Below are 15,062 nucleotides of genomic sequence, written 5' to 3'. Positions count from 1 at the left end.
GTAATATGAGTGCAATGTGTAACGTTAATGTCAGCTAGCTAACATTAGCTAACAAGGTACACTAACGTGTTTTGTTTTAGTAACTAGTTTTCTCCTTAAGAACTTCGTGGTCTGTGTGTATGCTGTGGATTACATTAGTGTTCACAAGAACAAGGTACACTCCCGTGTTTTGTTTTAGTTGCTCTTCAGATTGAAGCGGACAGTTTTATATTGACTATACAGTATAGTCTATACTGTATGTGTGATCTCCTTTTACATCTCGTTGTATCATTTGAGTTTATTTGCTGTGTGTAGATTCAAGGATTTTGGTGACATGAACATGACCATCGCGGAGGCAGTCCAGTTACCATCCTTCTGTCTCCGTGAGGAGGGTGGGTCATATATTCTCAAGGAGAATCACCCATACTGGCACCAGGTCCGAGGGCAGCTGCACATCACAGACCGGAGTCTCTGCTACTTTATTGTGTGGACCAGAAGGAGGCGATCATCATCCTCTTCACCAAAGACCCTGCATGGCATGGAAATCTCCTCCTCCTGGAAAAATGCTACACCCAGCATATGCTCCCTGTGTTGGCCAGTAGAGAGGAGGACATTTAAATAAACATACTCTTAACACCCTCAGACTCTGCATTGTGTTTCGTATGTGTGATGGGGTGTTATGCAGAGGGGAGGAAAACAGGACACAGCAGATTGGGATTGTGGTGGAGATGCTGAGCAGTTATTTAATTGTTGCATGTGTGAGGGAAATATTTTGTTTAAGTGTTTGTACCAAAAAGCATTTTGTGTTTCACATAGGTCTGCCATAACTTAGAGCAGGGGTTTAAAGGTTTAAAGGTTAAAGGGTTAAAGGTTCCGCTTTCCTGTTGGGGGACTGTGACTAACTGCCAGAGGACTTTAACAGACTGTCTTTGTCTCTGAATCCATGTGTTTTTGTGATTATCGATCAGAAGACGCGCGAAATAGAGGCCCCTCCCGGATTCTCCGGTAGATCGTCTGTGTTTTCTGTGTAATGCTTTAGTGAGTTGGAGGGTTTTCTCATAGCATGTTGTGTAAACGCTTTGAGCTCACTCACGGCCGTTAGCTCTCATTAAACTCAGTGTTTGATATAAAGCGGACTCCAGCCTCCATTCCTTCCATCTACATTGCTGAAAAGAAAATCTCTCTCACAGATTGGCATCACGGACAGGCACCTTCAGATCTTTGAAACATTGGTGAGTACATTTCTATTTTGAGATTGACTCGCCAGCGTTTGGGATCAACGGTGTATTAAAATTACCTGAGAGAACTGAGCTGCTGCATTTTTTTTGGGTTTCTCTACTCATTACATCTGGAGGCTAATCTATAACCTCAGGAATCGGTGTCAAGGGGATATTGTCCTGGCCGATTTCCCCGTGTTTGTTGCTGGGACAGGTGTCTACGAGCAAACACGGCTTATGTGAAAACTATGAGAATATTTGGGGCTAATGATAACCTAGGAATATCGAATTTCATCGATCTCCTCTGTGTGTGCTTCTTGGAATTAACTCACCAGGCAATTACACACAACAAATATTCAGAGAAACTTTTGAGAGATGCACCAGCAAAGTGGATTTTCTGAATTAGAAGCAATGTCGCAAGATTTGTATTTAAACAAATCGCCGAATTTAGGAGTTTTCAGAGGATAAATAGCATTTCTGCTGAGGTGCCGATTCTCCGCCCCCTGGGGAGAGCTGCACGTAGAAAAAAGGAGCATACAGCATTATCCGCGATTATTGACGCTTTTGAACTAAAGAAAGTGCTCAATGTGTGGTTTGAGAATGTTGTATGAATTGCTGAATTTGGCTGTGTTTGTTGATACACGAGAATTATGAGTATTGAGGGCTCTCATAATTAATGGCCCCTCTGAAAGTCTCCCTAATTCGGATTAAAATAGGCTGGAAGAGTTTTTGTCAGGCTGAGTTGTTGAGAGTTTTTATGTTTGTTTGTCTAATTGCAGTGTTTGTTTTATTGTACTAACCGTTAAACATGGGTAATACTGTCTCCGCAAACGGGTCCGTTGGTAAGCGGGACAATATTTCACGCACCAAGACACTTACAAAGAATCCTATTACAGACAGCCACTACACGCACATGTTTTCCCCAACCTGATCTCACCAGAATGCGTGACTCCACCACGACTCCTTAACACCACAATGCGTGGTGGAGTCACGAACTTTGTTACATTTGCGTGTCGGCACGACGCAAACAACCCCAATGTAAAGTGAATGAGGCTCCTTTGTCGTGGTGCACACACGCATTTCTACAACGTGCATTGTGTGTAATGCAACTGTTATTTTTATTAAATTAGTTAGTTTTTAAGGAAGGCCAGGACTTTGAAATGGAATGAAACCCATCGACGGCACACTATTCAAAACAGGAATCGAACGTGTCCTACCCCCTTCCCCCCCTTAGGTCTACATTGCTGAAAAGAAAATCTCTCTCACAGCATGTAATTATTATTATACTGCGTGCTTCTTAGTTATTCCATCTTTTGCTGTCACATGGATCTGTATGTAACTCTATATTTACTTGTTATCTACCACACTCCCTTCTACATCATACACCATCATTATACATGATGGTGTATATAGGATATATATATATATTTGTATACATATCTGTAAATTGTATAATTTTATTTAAACGTCTTTTTGATCTCTCTGTCTATAAACACAAACTGAGTAAGATTGACAATAAAGTTGACTTTAAAAAATATATATATTCTTTATGAAAATAGTTGACTCCAAATTAAACGTTGGACTGAACTACAACTACGCCTTTAAATCTCTACGGACTGTTTTTCAGTGGGATGGCAAGTTCCTATCTTTAAACATTTATTAGTTTTTTTGTCAGAACAGATTTGATTTTCTGAAGTTAATTTAACTTTGCCGACCATGTAAGGTCATTATTAAAAAGGTACAATCAATTTGTTTAGGGTTGAATAAAATAATGATAAACACTTCATTTGGATAATTTACTGACAGAATAAGAAACTCAATGATGCTCACCTGTTCCCTTTTTATAAAGTGAAACAGTTGAAACGATAGATTTTAGCAAACTTAAAAACAACCTTCTCCAAAAGCTATCAAGGAATATACCGAATACTTGTTTTAGAACTTTATTACATATTTTTATATAAATAGTTTGAATGATCCATAATTGACAGAAGCTTGTGTTTACACTGACCTGTTACTCATATATTAATGTCTTTGTAACTTCAGTAAACCACTACCTCACTCATTTCTTTCATTCATCACGGTTCAGTAAACTAAGTGACACATGTTATGGAAATCTAGGACCCAACACGGCTGGAGAGTACAAGTCAAAGTGATCAAAACAAATAAATGGTGAATCGAGCAGAGCTGTCTTTTCGGTTATTTATTTGAAGCTTCAAATACATGATACAATAATAAATATAGACACAGGTCTGACAGAGTATAGAATAGTCTGCCAGAGTGTGCGTAGTACAATGAAAAAGCAGAGGTTATATAGAAAAAGAGTGGGAATGTTATAAATCTTGTGTTTACACTGCCACACTTGAAGGTCTTGCTTCTCGTCCTCTGCCTCTGAAAACCTCCTCTGCATCTCCCTCGGTATTGTGAGCGGCCAGCATTTTGCTTAGCTTGCGCTGTGTCTGTGAGTCCGTTGAGAAAGGCATTACTGAGGTTTGTTTCCCAAACACCTGCTTGGTCTCATAGGGCATCGGGTTTGTTTATCCCGCTGTTGTCCCCATCTACTTGGGCCTGATGGGGGTGGACGAGCTTGTAGTTGACGCTGACTGCATGGCTGGGGCTTGTAGTGGTGGTGGAGGTGGTTGAGGTGTTCCAACCGGATTGCCAGGGTTGTACGCCGGAGGAGGGAAGGGATACCCAGAGTCGAGGAGCGGTCATTCAGGCCTGCAATGGAAGGACACAGAGATGTCTGGGGTTTACATGTCTTTTGGAAATAATGTATTTTCCTTCTTTTCTTCACATTCATCTTCAACCTTAATATTTTATTTAATGCCCAAGGCCAACTGCCTTTTTTTTACTCCCCAGTATTATAAACACTTTCTGTGAGTGTCCAGTTTTCTATAAGTCTTTTACTTTAACTTTATTTGTACCCTTCATTCCATCTTCATACTCTTGTAATTTATTCTTTAGGTTCTTGATTTTTAATTTACTCAAAAAAACCTCCCTTAGGAAATCCGAACATTTCCATCCATATATTTAATTTAGACAGACTGTCTTCACCATATTTTGCTCGCATGACATCCACAATCGGACCCTCAGAGGGGTGTACAAACCCCCTATGCTTTGCTCCCATAACAAAGTCTTTAAGTGTTACCAAAACACTTGCTTTGCTCCCATAACAAAGTCTTTAAGTGTTACCAAAACACCCGTGTTACCAAAACACTATTTTTTCATCCGTCGATGATCCAGATATCCCAAATATCCTACTTTCGAGCAGTCCCTCTCATAAATGTCATGTCGAGTTTAATTACGTTTAACTTTAAACAATTTAGACTCTGTACATCTCACCGAGTATTGAAAGCCCTTTGAGTTTGTTGGATCTCGTGAAGTCAATCGGTTCCACCCCGGCGCTGGTCCTCTCGTCCCGTACGGTTTCTGTCGAGGTAGAGGAGGATCCGAGGATCCTGGAGCACGCACCCACCAGCGTCCGGAGATGTCCCCAATCAAACTTGCAGAGATCCTGCCGACAACGCCATTTGTTATGGAAATCTAGGACCCAACACGGCTGGAGAGTACAAGTCAAAGTGATCAAAACAAATAAATGGTGAATCGAGCAGAGCTGTCTTTTCGGTTATTTATTTGAAGCTTCAAATACATGATACAATAATAAATATAGACACAGGTCTGACAGAGTATAGAATAGTCTGCCAGAGTGTGCGTAGTACAATGAAAAAGCAGAGGTTATATAGAAAAAGAGTGGGAATGTTATAAATCTTGTGTTCACACGGTCACATTGTTATTAGACATCTTCTGGCCTTGAGCGGTAGATAGCATAACGGTTCTCAGAGCAGTGAGTGGCGGTGTGACTGTGTATGAGTCTCCCAGTAGCTGTGGCCTTGAAGTGCTTGGGAATAAACCCAAAGTAGAGAAGAAGAAGAAGAAAACAGCACATGACATTTATGAGAAGCATTTGGTTTAAGCATATAAGGATATAATAAAAATGTCCACTACACACATGAACCAGTTTAATCATTATAATAACGTAGGATTGCAACTCTTTGAAACTGTAGGTGGCTCTTAAAAGACCCGTTGTGTTTGGGTGTGCTGGTCTCAGGTCAGTCTAAGCCCTCTCTCCGCGGATGCAGCGGGCCATCTGGATGTCCTTGGGCATGATGGTGACCCTCTTTGCTTGGTTCATCTTACTGGGGGGCAGCTACATGGATGTCGGTGCAGTCCACAATCATTGTGCAATTGAAGGCAGAATGGATGAAGGCAGAATGAATTTATTATTGACTCCAAATGAAGCACAACTTCATGTCATACAATACATTGACTTTATTTGTAATTGTGTAAAAACATATGAGCATTGATTAGCAAGCAGGACCTGCAGGAACAGAGCATGGTGATGGATGGAGCTGGGAAGAGAGAAGAATAAAGAAAACAGATCAACTTTATTATCGGATATTAAAAATTCAATTTCAAAACAAGTTGCCGCTCCTACAGTTTTCTAGTGTGTAAAGATGATTTCACATGACCTATGCAAATTATCACACTCAATACATGTGTGTCTCTGGGGGGTGCATTGTGCCTTTGATGTATATAAATAATATACCATAACCAAATACTATTACGTACAGTGGAAATCAGGTTGCCAGAGCAGGTCAGGCCAGTGTTCATGTTCCTCAGGGTCTCAGCAGTTACAGGTGAGGGAAAGGAAATAAAAGAGAAAAAGGTCAGTAACAACACTTTAAAGTAACAACACTTTGAATAATTATCTCTTTTAATAATTTTCTATCAGTAATCACGCAACTACTGTCTTTCCAACAAACAGATCGACTCACTATCATCACAATGAAACACGTCCAGAAGAATGTCATGCAAAGCTGCCTGCCTGCCTGCCTTCCTTCGACTCTCCTTGAACTGCCTGATCTTTTAATGTTCAATGTTAACCATTTGTGCAGATAGCATTAAGTATAAAAGATCGCCGATGCTAATGTGCCCTTAGCCTACCTCCCGCCCCCTTAGCACCTGGTGGAGGGGGCGATAGGCTACTCTTCAAATGTTTCACAAAATACTTACCATCATGACTACTCTTACTGTTTAACATTTGGGTTTACTTCATGTTAAGGCTAATACAAATGACAAGGCTAAGTAATGTGATGCTAACTAACGTGCTCGCTACTAGCTATGTAGCTAACTTGACTATGTTCCATGCAAAACATGTGTATTACCTGATATGTTTGGTCCAACGACTCCTGGTCCTTTCATCAGACGGGAAGCGATAGAACGAACAAGTGGTATGATCACTTTTGTGATTCCAACCTGGTACAAAGCACACAGGCATCTTGTAAAAGTGAATTTATTGGAGCAATCTCTTATATTTATTGGAGGGAATAAATCAGTTATGAGATCTTCTTCTTCTTCTTCTTTGCTTTAATTGGGAGTCGCAACCAGTCTTGGAGCATTATCGCCTATGACATCACTTACGCGACCCAGAATGGGATTTGGGATTTGTAGTCTTTCTAGTTGCGTATTTTTCATAGTCTTATATCTCAACAGTTTTACGACAAACTGTGACTTTTTTTACATGGAAATGATTGTTTAAGATTGACAAACATCATATGTGTCATTCGTGGCACAATTCAAACGGGATCAAAAGATACGTTTTCTCTCTCCATTGAATTCAATGTATAATTTTTCGCTTCCGGGGTCCCATGGACCGGAAGTAGATGGGCGTGACTTCGCCTCACTTATAGCGAAGTCCCTCCCTTTCCGGGAGCCTCCATGGGACCCCGGAAGCGTACAATTATACATTGAAGTCAATGGAGAGAGAAAGGTTATCTTTTGATCCCGTTTGAATTGTGCCACGAATGACACATATGATGTTTGTCAATTTAAAAGAATATTTTGCAAGTCAAAAAAATAAAAATGTGTCGTAAAACTGTGAAGTTACACATTTTTTTGTGTGAAACCGCTCAGTGAACTACAGGTCTCTGGTCTCGCACAATACGCGTCATCATCACAAAGACGGCCGTCACGTTAGCACATTTCACCTGTTTCTTTCAGAATGAGAATAAAAGTATAAAACGAGGTGAACATCACTACAAGTCTGGACACGTTGAGAGCTGTACATACACGAAAGGGAAGTTAGTCAGTTCTGTAAGAGCAGCGGGACCGGCTTTACAAGATGTTGGTGAGTAATATGAGTGCAATGTGTAACGTTAATGTCAGCTAGCTAACATTAGCTAACAAGGTACACTAACGTGTTTTGTTTCAGTAACTAGTTTTCTCTTTAAGAACTTCGTGGTCTGTGTGTATGCTGTGGATAACATTAGTGTTCACAAGAACAAGGTAAACTCCCGTGTTTTGTTTTAGTTGCTCTTCAGATTGAAGCGGCCAGTTTTATATCGACTATACTGTATGTGTGATCTCCTTTTACATCTCGTTGTGTCATTTGAGTTTATTTGCTGTGTGTAGATTCAAGGGTTTTGGTTATCTTGTCAATTTGTTTGGTTATCTAGGCACAGCTGTGTGTGACTCCCTCTGGTACACTGGTATGTGTTTTCCTAATGTAGAGAGCATTGATTAATTAATAAACTACACACTGAGTCTAGATCCTGACCAAATCCTTTTTTATTGCTGATCAAATGTTTTTCAAAAATGTATTCATACACATTTAGAAAAATACAATGTACAATCACAACCAGTACAACACAAATTACAAAAAATACAGAAAAAACAAACAATAACAACAATCAGACCAGACACAAAACTATGGAAAAATAACCCCTCCCACCCCCAGATCCGGACCATCCTTGTATTATTGCTCATTCAATCTATTATAGCATGCTAACAAACATGGTACTTACTTTATTTGTACAGATCTGCATGGGAGACGATGGCGCGATGCAGAGCGCTGTCTGTGATTGTGCACGGGGGATATACAAATGCAGCCACGCTGCAGCATTGGCAATATGTGCCATGTGGCAGATCAGCTCCACAGATGTTGAGTGCCAGTGGAGGAAGCCTGGCACTTCCAAAGTAGTCCAGCCGGTGTCTCAACTTTACCAACAGTGAGAGGAGACATACAACCCACTGGCCAGAGACATCGCCACTCAGGATGTAGACTGGTTCAGGTCTGCACTGAGGGGTGCACAGTGTGGCATGGCATGGCTTTTGTCACCTGAGCCAGAGCCGCGGCCTCAACTTCAGGTCATTGTCACCGTGCCGGAGCTGGTGAAGGGGCATGGGGGTCGGGGGCTTGAGGCAATTCTTGCCTCAATGCGACTGAGCAGAGACCAGCAAGCTGCCATCCAGACAGCCACCGGAGGACAGCGGACAAATCCTCAGTGGCAGTTACACAGGCGGGGCAGGTTGACAGCCAGCAAGTTTGGTGCTGTGCTGCTGTCTGGACTTTCATCCACTCCATTGCGCGTCCCTCATGAAGAGGGTGCTCGGGGGGTACAACTTGGACGGAGTCATGGCTGTCAACTGGGGGGTTGTAAACGAGGCCGAAGGGGTGAAGGCTTTTGTGCAGGCCTATCAGGTGACAGTGTTCGAGTCTGGTCTCTTTGTGAGTGAGTCGGTGTTTTGGGAGCATCCCCCGATGGACTTGTGCAGCCATCTGCTCTGCTGGAGGTGAAGTGTCCACCATCATTATACATGATGGTGTATATAAGATATATATATATATATATATTTGTATACATATCTGTAAATTGTATAATTTTATTTGATTTAAAAGTCTTTTTGATCTCTCTGTCTATAAACACAAACTGAGTAAGATTGACAATAAAGTTGACTTTGAAAAATATATATATTCTTTATGAAAATAGTTGACTGTTGGAGAAATGAATCCAAATGAAACGTTGGACTGAACTACAACTACGCCTTTAAATCTCTACGGACTGTTTTTCAGTGGGATGGCAAGTTGCTATGTTTAAACATTTATTAGTTTTTTCTCAGAACAGATTTGATTTTCTGAAGTTAATTTAACTTTGGCGACCATGTAAGGTCATTATTAAAAAGGTACAATCAATTTGTTTAGGGTTGACTAAAATAATGATAAACATTTCATTTGGATAATTTACTGACAGAATAAGAAACTCAATAATGCTCTACTCACCTGTTCCTTTTTATAAAGTGAAACAGTTGAAATGATAGATTTTAGTAAACTTAAAAACAACCTTCTCCAAAAGCTATTAAGGAATATACCGAATACTTATTTTAGAATTTTATTACATATTATTTGTATATAGTTTGAATGATCCATAATTGACAGAAGCTTGTGTTTACACTGACCTGTTACTCATATATTAATGTCTTTGTAACTTCAGTAAACCACTACCTCACTCATTTCTTGTGATACATGAACCAGTTTAATAATTATAATAACGTAGGATTGCAACTCTTTGAAACTGTAGGTGGCTCTTAAAAGAGCCGTTGTGTTTGGGTGTGCTGGTCTCAGGTCAGTTTAAGCCCTCTCTCCGCGGATGCAGCGGGCCAGCTGGATGTCCTTGGGCATGATGGTGACCCTCTTTGCTTGGTTCATCTTACTGGGGGGCAGCTACATGGATGTCGGTGCAGTCCACAGTCATTGTGCAGTTGAAGGCAGAATGAATGTATTATTGACTCCGAATGAAGCACAACTTCATGTCATACAATACATTGACTTTATTTGTAATTGTGTAAAAACATATGAGCATTGATTAGCAAGCAGGACCTGCAGGAACAGAGCATGGTGATGGATGGAGCTGGGAAGAGAGAAGAATAAAGAAAACAGATCAACTTTATTATCGGATATTAAAAATTCAATTTCAAAACAAGTTGCCGCTCCTACAGTTTTCTAGTGTGTAAAGATGATTTCACATGACCTATGCAAATTATCACACTCAATACATGTGTGTCTCTGGGGGGTGCATTGTGCCTTTGATGTATATAAATAATATACCATAACCAAATACTATTACGTACAGTGGAAATCAGGTTGCCAGGTCAGTGTGCATGTTCCTCAGGGTCTCAGCAGTTACAGGTGAGGGAAAGGAAATAAAAGAGAAAAAGGTCAGTAACAACACTTTAAAGTAACAACACTTTGAATAATTATCTCTTCTAATAATTTTCTCTCAGTAATCACTCAACTACTGTCTTTCCAACAAACAGATTGACTCACCCTTACTGTCATCACAATGAAACACGTCCAGAAGAATGTCATGCAAAGCTCCTTGCCTCCCTTCGACTCTCCCTGACTGCTTCCTTAGCAACCGGTGGATGGCGCAGTAGGCTACTCTTCAAATGTTTCACGAAATACTTACCATCATGACTACTCTTACTGTTTAAAATGTTGGTTTTGTAAGAGCAGACACAGTAGTGGTGGCTTAAATCCCAGCTCTGCTCCGTGCCGTCCGGAGAGAAGGAGAAGGAGTTCAAAACACCGGCATAAAAGTTATAACAATAATCTGATTTTAATTGTAAAAAGACACAATACGAAAATACAGAGTGCCCTGTAACAGAGCACTCCGGGTTCCCCGCTCCACTGCCGTGCGATACAGGTATCGGGACCAGTCAGTCAGAAACAGGGGGCTCCGTGCATGAATAAACAACAGTACGGACATTTTTGGGGCGGAGAGTAACTGCTTATCTTCCACTGGATTCTACTCCTTTAATTTCCCAGGGAAGGTTTCACACAAACTATTCTTTCTCAAACAATCAAACATTGTACACAGATATATTAGTATCAAACATTGTACACAGATATATCAGTACTTGAGATTATATTGGCCCCAAAAAGAACCTTGAAAAGGACATGTGTGTGTGTTTGGTAAGATGAAGTGTATGTGTGTGTGTGTGTGTGTGTGTGTGTGTGTGTGTGTGTGTGTGTGTGTGTGTGTGTGTGTGTGTGTGTGTGTGTGTGTGTGTGTGTGTGTGTGTGTGTTGATATATTGGTCAGGGAGTGTATTGTGTGTGTCAGGGTGTCTGGGAAAGTGTATGTGTGTGTGTGTTGATATCTTGGTCAGGGAGTGTATTGTGTGTGTGTGTCAGGGTGTCTGGGAAAGTGTATGTAAGAAGGTTTATATATATAGGATTACTTTAAAACAGTCCCAAATAATACATGTTCACTTCAATACAGTTCAAGATAATACCTGTTTACTTTAATACAGTTTAGAACAATATCTGTTTGCTTTAGTTTACTTCATGTAATAAAATAATAACTTCATGGTAAGGCTACTAAAAGTGACAAGGCTAAGTAATGTAATGCTAACTAACGTGCTCGCTACTCGTCGCTACTAGCTAGGTAGCTAACTTGACTATATGTTCCATGCACAATATGTATATTACCTGATATGTCTGATCCGGCGACTCCTGGTCCTTTCATCAGACGGGAATCGATAGAACGAGCAAGTGGTATGATCACTTATGTGATTACAACCTGGTACAAAGCACACAGGCATATTGTAAAAGTGAATTTATTTTTAGCAATCTCTTATTTATTGGAGGGAATAAATCAGTTATGAGATCTTCTTCTTCTTCTTCGCTTTAATTACGAGTCGCAACCACTTGGAGCATTATCGCCTGTGACATCACTTACGCGAGCCAGAATGGGATTTGGGATTTGTAGTCTTTCTAGTCGCGTATTTTTCATAGTCTTATATTTCAACAGTTTTACGACAAAATGTGACTTTTTTGACATGGAACTTATTGTTTAAGATTGACAAACATCATATGTGTAGTTCGTGGCACAATTAAAACGGGATCTAAAGATACGTTTTCTCTCTCCATTGAATTCAATGTACATTTTTCGCTTCCGGGGTCCCATGGGCCGGAAGTAGATGGGCGTGACTTCGCCTCTCTATATGCGTTTATAGAGATTAATACAAGTATGCAAGCTCTGTTCATAACTTTATTTCGCTGACTTCCGGTTTGTACTGTGTCGGCAAATCCAGTGTCCAGCTTGTCACTGTGTGACAACGTCATGTTTGTTGCATACCTGCAAGATTTACCTGTGACAAATGTCAGCGATGTGAACAGAACTGTCACCCTACTTTCACCTGCACCCAGCAGCAAGCGGGAGAACAATATATCATACAGTCGACCCCTAAAACAGTTCACACAGTAATGGAACAGTTGTTAAGCATTATTTTGTCCAACTATACGATACGATATTACTTTATTGTCAGATCAAGTCTGAAATTTGACTTGCGTCACAGCAGCTCCATGTCCAACATCAACAGACAAATAAGCATACACAAATACATGAAACACAAACATTTAACATAGCAGCACAATCAGTGAGAGAAAAACATGCTCAAAGAGCCTTCAGCGTGCATTTGGTCTGGGATTTAGCTCTGTATTTACTGAGAGGATTGACTGATGCACAAAGGAGTGCTTCAGTCTGACTTTGTTGAATGGTGGGACCCTGTATCTCCGATTAGATGGTAGCAGTTCATATTCACTGTTCAGAACATGGTTTGGGTCGGAGATGATGTTGTTGGACAGCCTCACTAGGTTGTTATGATAGGCTGAGTCATAGAGTCTCTGACAGGGTTGACCAACGATCTTTGAGCAGATCTTTAACAGGTGGAGCAGTTTTGATTTTAACGCTGCCGACAGACATTTGTACCAGGTAGTATTGCAGTACTGTAGAATGGACATGATCACAGATGTAAAGAACAACAGAAGAATTTCTCTGCTCGCGCCAAAAGACCTAAGACGGCGGAGAAAATAAATTCTTTGTTTTGTCCTTTTGCACAGATAATCAATGTGATCCTTCCATGACAGCAGATGGTCAATAATTACACCCAGGTATTTGTATGAAACTCCCTGCTTGATCTCATCTGTATGGATGACAATGGGGACTTGATGGGAGTCAGGTGGTGAGCCACAAATGATTTCCTCAGTTGTCTTGGTGTTGATCTCAAGAGCATTGTTATCAGTCCACTCGACCACCTGATTTACAGCCTGTTGGTGCAGCTCAGGGTCGTCTGTGTTACTGAGCAGAGATATTATTGCAGTATCATCAGAGTACTTAATGATGAATTGATTTGGTGTGTTGGTAGGACAATCATCAGTGTAGAGAGTAAAGAGCACAGCTGAACTCACGCAGCCCTGGGGGGCGCCTACATTGGTTGTGTTGGCAGGGTTTTGTTAACCTTCACAAGTTGCTCTCTACTGGTGAGGAAAGCAGCATACCAGTAAATCAGGTATGGATTTACTTCCATTTTGGCAATTTTTGACACCAAGATGTCTGCTTGTATTGTGTTGAATGCTGATGAGAAGTCTAGGAAGAGGGCTCTTGCATAAGTGTTACGTTTGTCTAAATGTTTAGTGATGATGTGAACCAAAGTGGCCACAGCATCTTCCGTACCGCACCCTTGTTTATAGGCAAATTGGTATGGATCAAGTTTGTCTTGTGTTGTACTGATAAGGAATCGGAGCAGAATTCTTTCTAGTGATTTCATAATCACTGATGTGAGGGCTATTGGTCTGTAGTCCTTATTGTCAGGGTTTAGTGCTAGTATGCTGTTAGCTGTTGTGTTTTAGTGTTTTGTCTATCGGTCTGTTGATAATAATCACTATACTCTCTCTCTCCAGGTGTCGGCACTTCCTGTCCGTGTGGCACCTGCTAGACTGATTGTTGTTCCTGCCCCTGATTGTGTCCACCTGTGCCCCATTACCTAATATGTATATTTAGTCCTTCTCTCCCTTTGTCTGGTGTTGGTTCGTCTTGTGTTATCGTTAGATCCATGCCTGTTTACCAGAGATCGATATTACAGTACCTAGTAGATCCTAGTGATTCCATGGAGAGTCCTAGTAGAACCTAGAAGTCCTTGATAGCTTTGGTTTCTTTCCAATAAAGAGTATTACCAAGCAACAGAATCGAGCATCTGAGTTCTTACGAGCCCATCGTATCAGAACGAACCAACCTAACAAGATGGACTCAGCCGATTCTACAACGCTAAAGACGGCCCTGCACGTGCAGGGTAGACTCCTTCATCAGCATGAGGAACAGCTGTCCGCTATTAACCAAGGGGTCCAGAGTTTGAATGTTCGTCAAGACAACCTTCAAGCTACTGTGTCAACGGAAATAAACCTACTGGCTGAGAAGATGCGGGAAGTACTCACTCATCTCGTGGCAAATCCTGGTGTTCCTGCGGCACAGTTTTACGGTCCAGCGGGGGTCGGGTCTGCTGATATTCCCGTTCAAGTCCCCGTACATTCGCCTACGATCCGCCTCGCTTCGCCAGAGAAATTCTCCGGAGAATCTGGAAACTGTCGTCCTTTCCTGGTGCATTGCGATCTCCACTTCAAACACCAGCCCGCAGCATTTCCCACCGATCAAGCTAAGATAGCTTTTATTGTTTCTCATCTGATGGGGAGAGCGGAAGCCTGGGCAACAGCGGAGTGGTCCCGGAACTCGCCTGTTTGTCAGTCATTAAGACTGTTTTTGGAGACCATGAGCAAGAATTTTGATCTGACATCACCCGGGAGAGAGGCAGCGAGAGCCCTGGTGAACATTAAGCAGCGGCAGAGGAGAGTGATGGATTACGCAATCGAGTTCCGTACTTTGGCAGCGGAGAGTGGGTGGAACTCAGCGGCTCTCTTTGATGCCTTCCTGCATGGATTATCGGATCCCATAAAGGATCAGTTGGCTCCATTACAGCTGCCTGAAGATGTGGACTCGCCCATCGCCATGGCTATCCGGGTTGATCAACGTCTAGCTGAAAGAGAGCGGGAGAAAAGAAGGAATACAGGATCCACTCCACCTTTCAGACAGGAATTACCGAGGGAATACAACGCTTGGCAGAGGAATTCCCAGTCTTCACCTCCAGAGCGACCAGCGCCCCCTATCGCCGCGGAGGAACCGATGCAGCTCGG

General features: G+C 41.6%; 1 long non-coding RNA gene across 1 annotated transcript; it reads right to left on the bottom strand.

The window, feature by feature from the left end:
- Positions 1-9,410: 9,410 nt before the first annotated feature.
- LOC139432983 (uncharacterized) lies at positions 9,411-10,732 on the bottom strand. The gene is made up of 2 exons (XR_011642551.1): positions 10,164-10,732; positions 9,411-9,943 (listed from the first exon to the last, which is right to left on the bottom strand). It is a non-coding gene; the product is annotated as an uncharacterized lncRNA (long non-coding RNA).
- Between the last annotated feature and the right edge of the window lie 4,330 nt (positions 10,733-15,062).

This window comes from Pseudochaenichthys georgianus, chromosome 23 (genome assembly GCF_902827115.2).
Source record: "Pseudochaenichthys georgianus chromosome 23, fPseGeo1.2, whole genome shotgun sequence".
In the NCBI taxonomy this organism is placed as follows: Eukaryota; Metazoa; Chordata; class Actinopteri; order Perciformes; family Channichthyidae; genus Pseudochaenichthys; species Pseudochaenichthys georgianus.
This window is presented reverse-complemented; position numbering and strand designations above follow the sequence as displayed.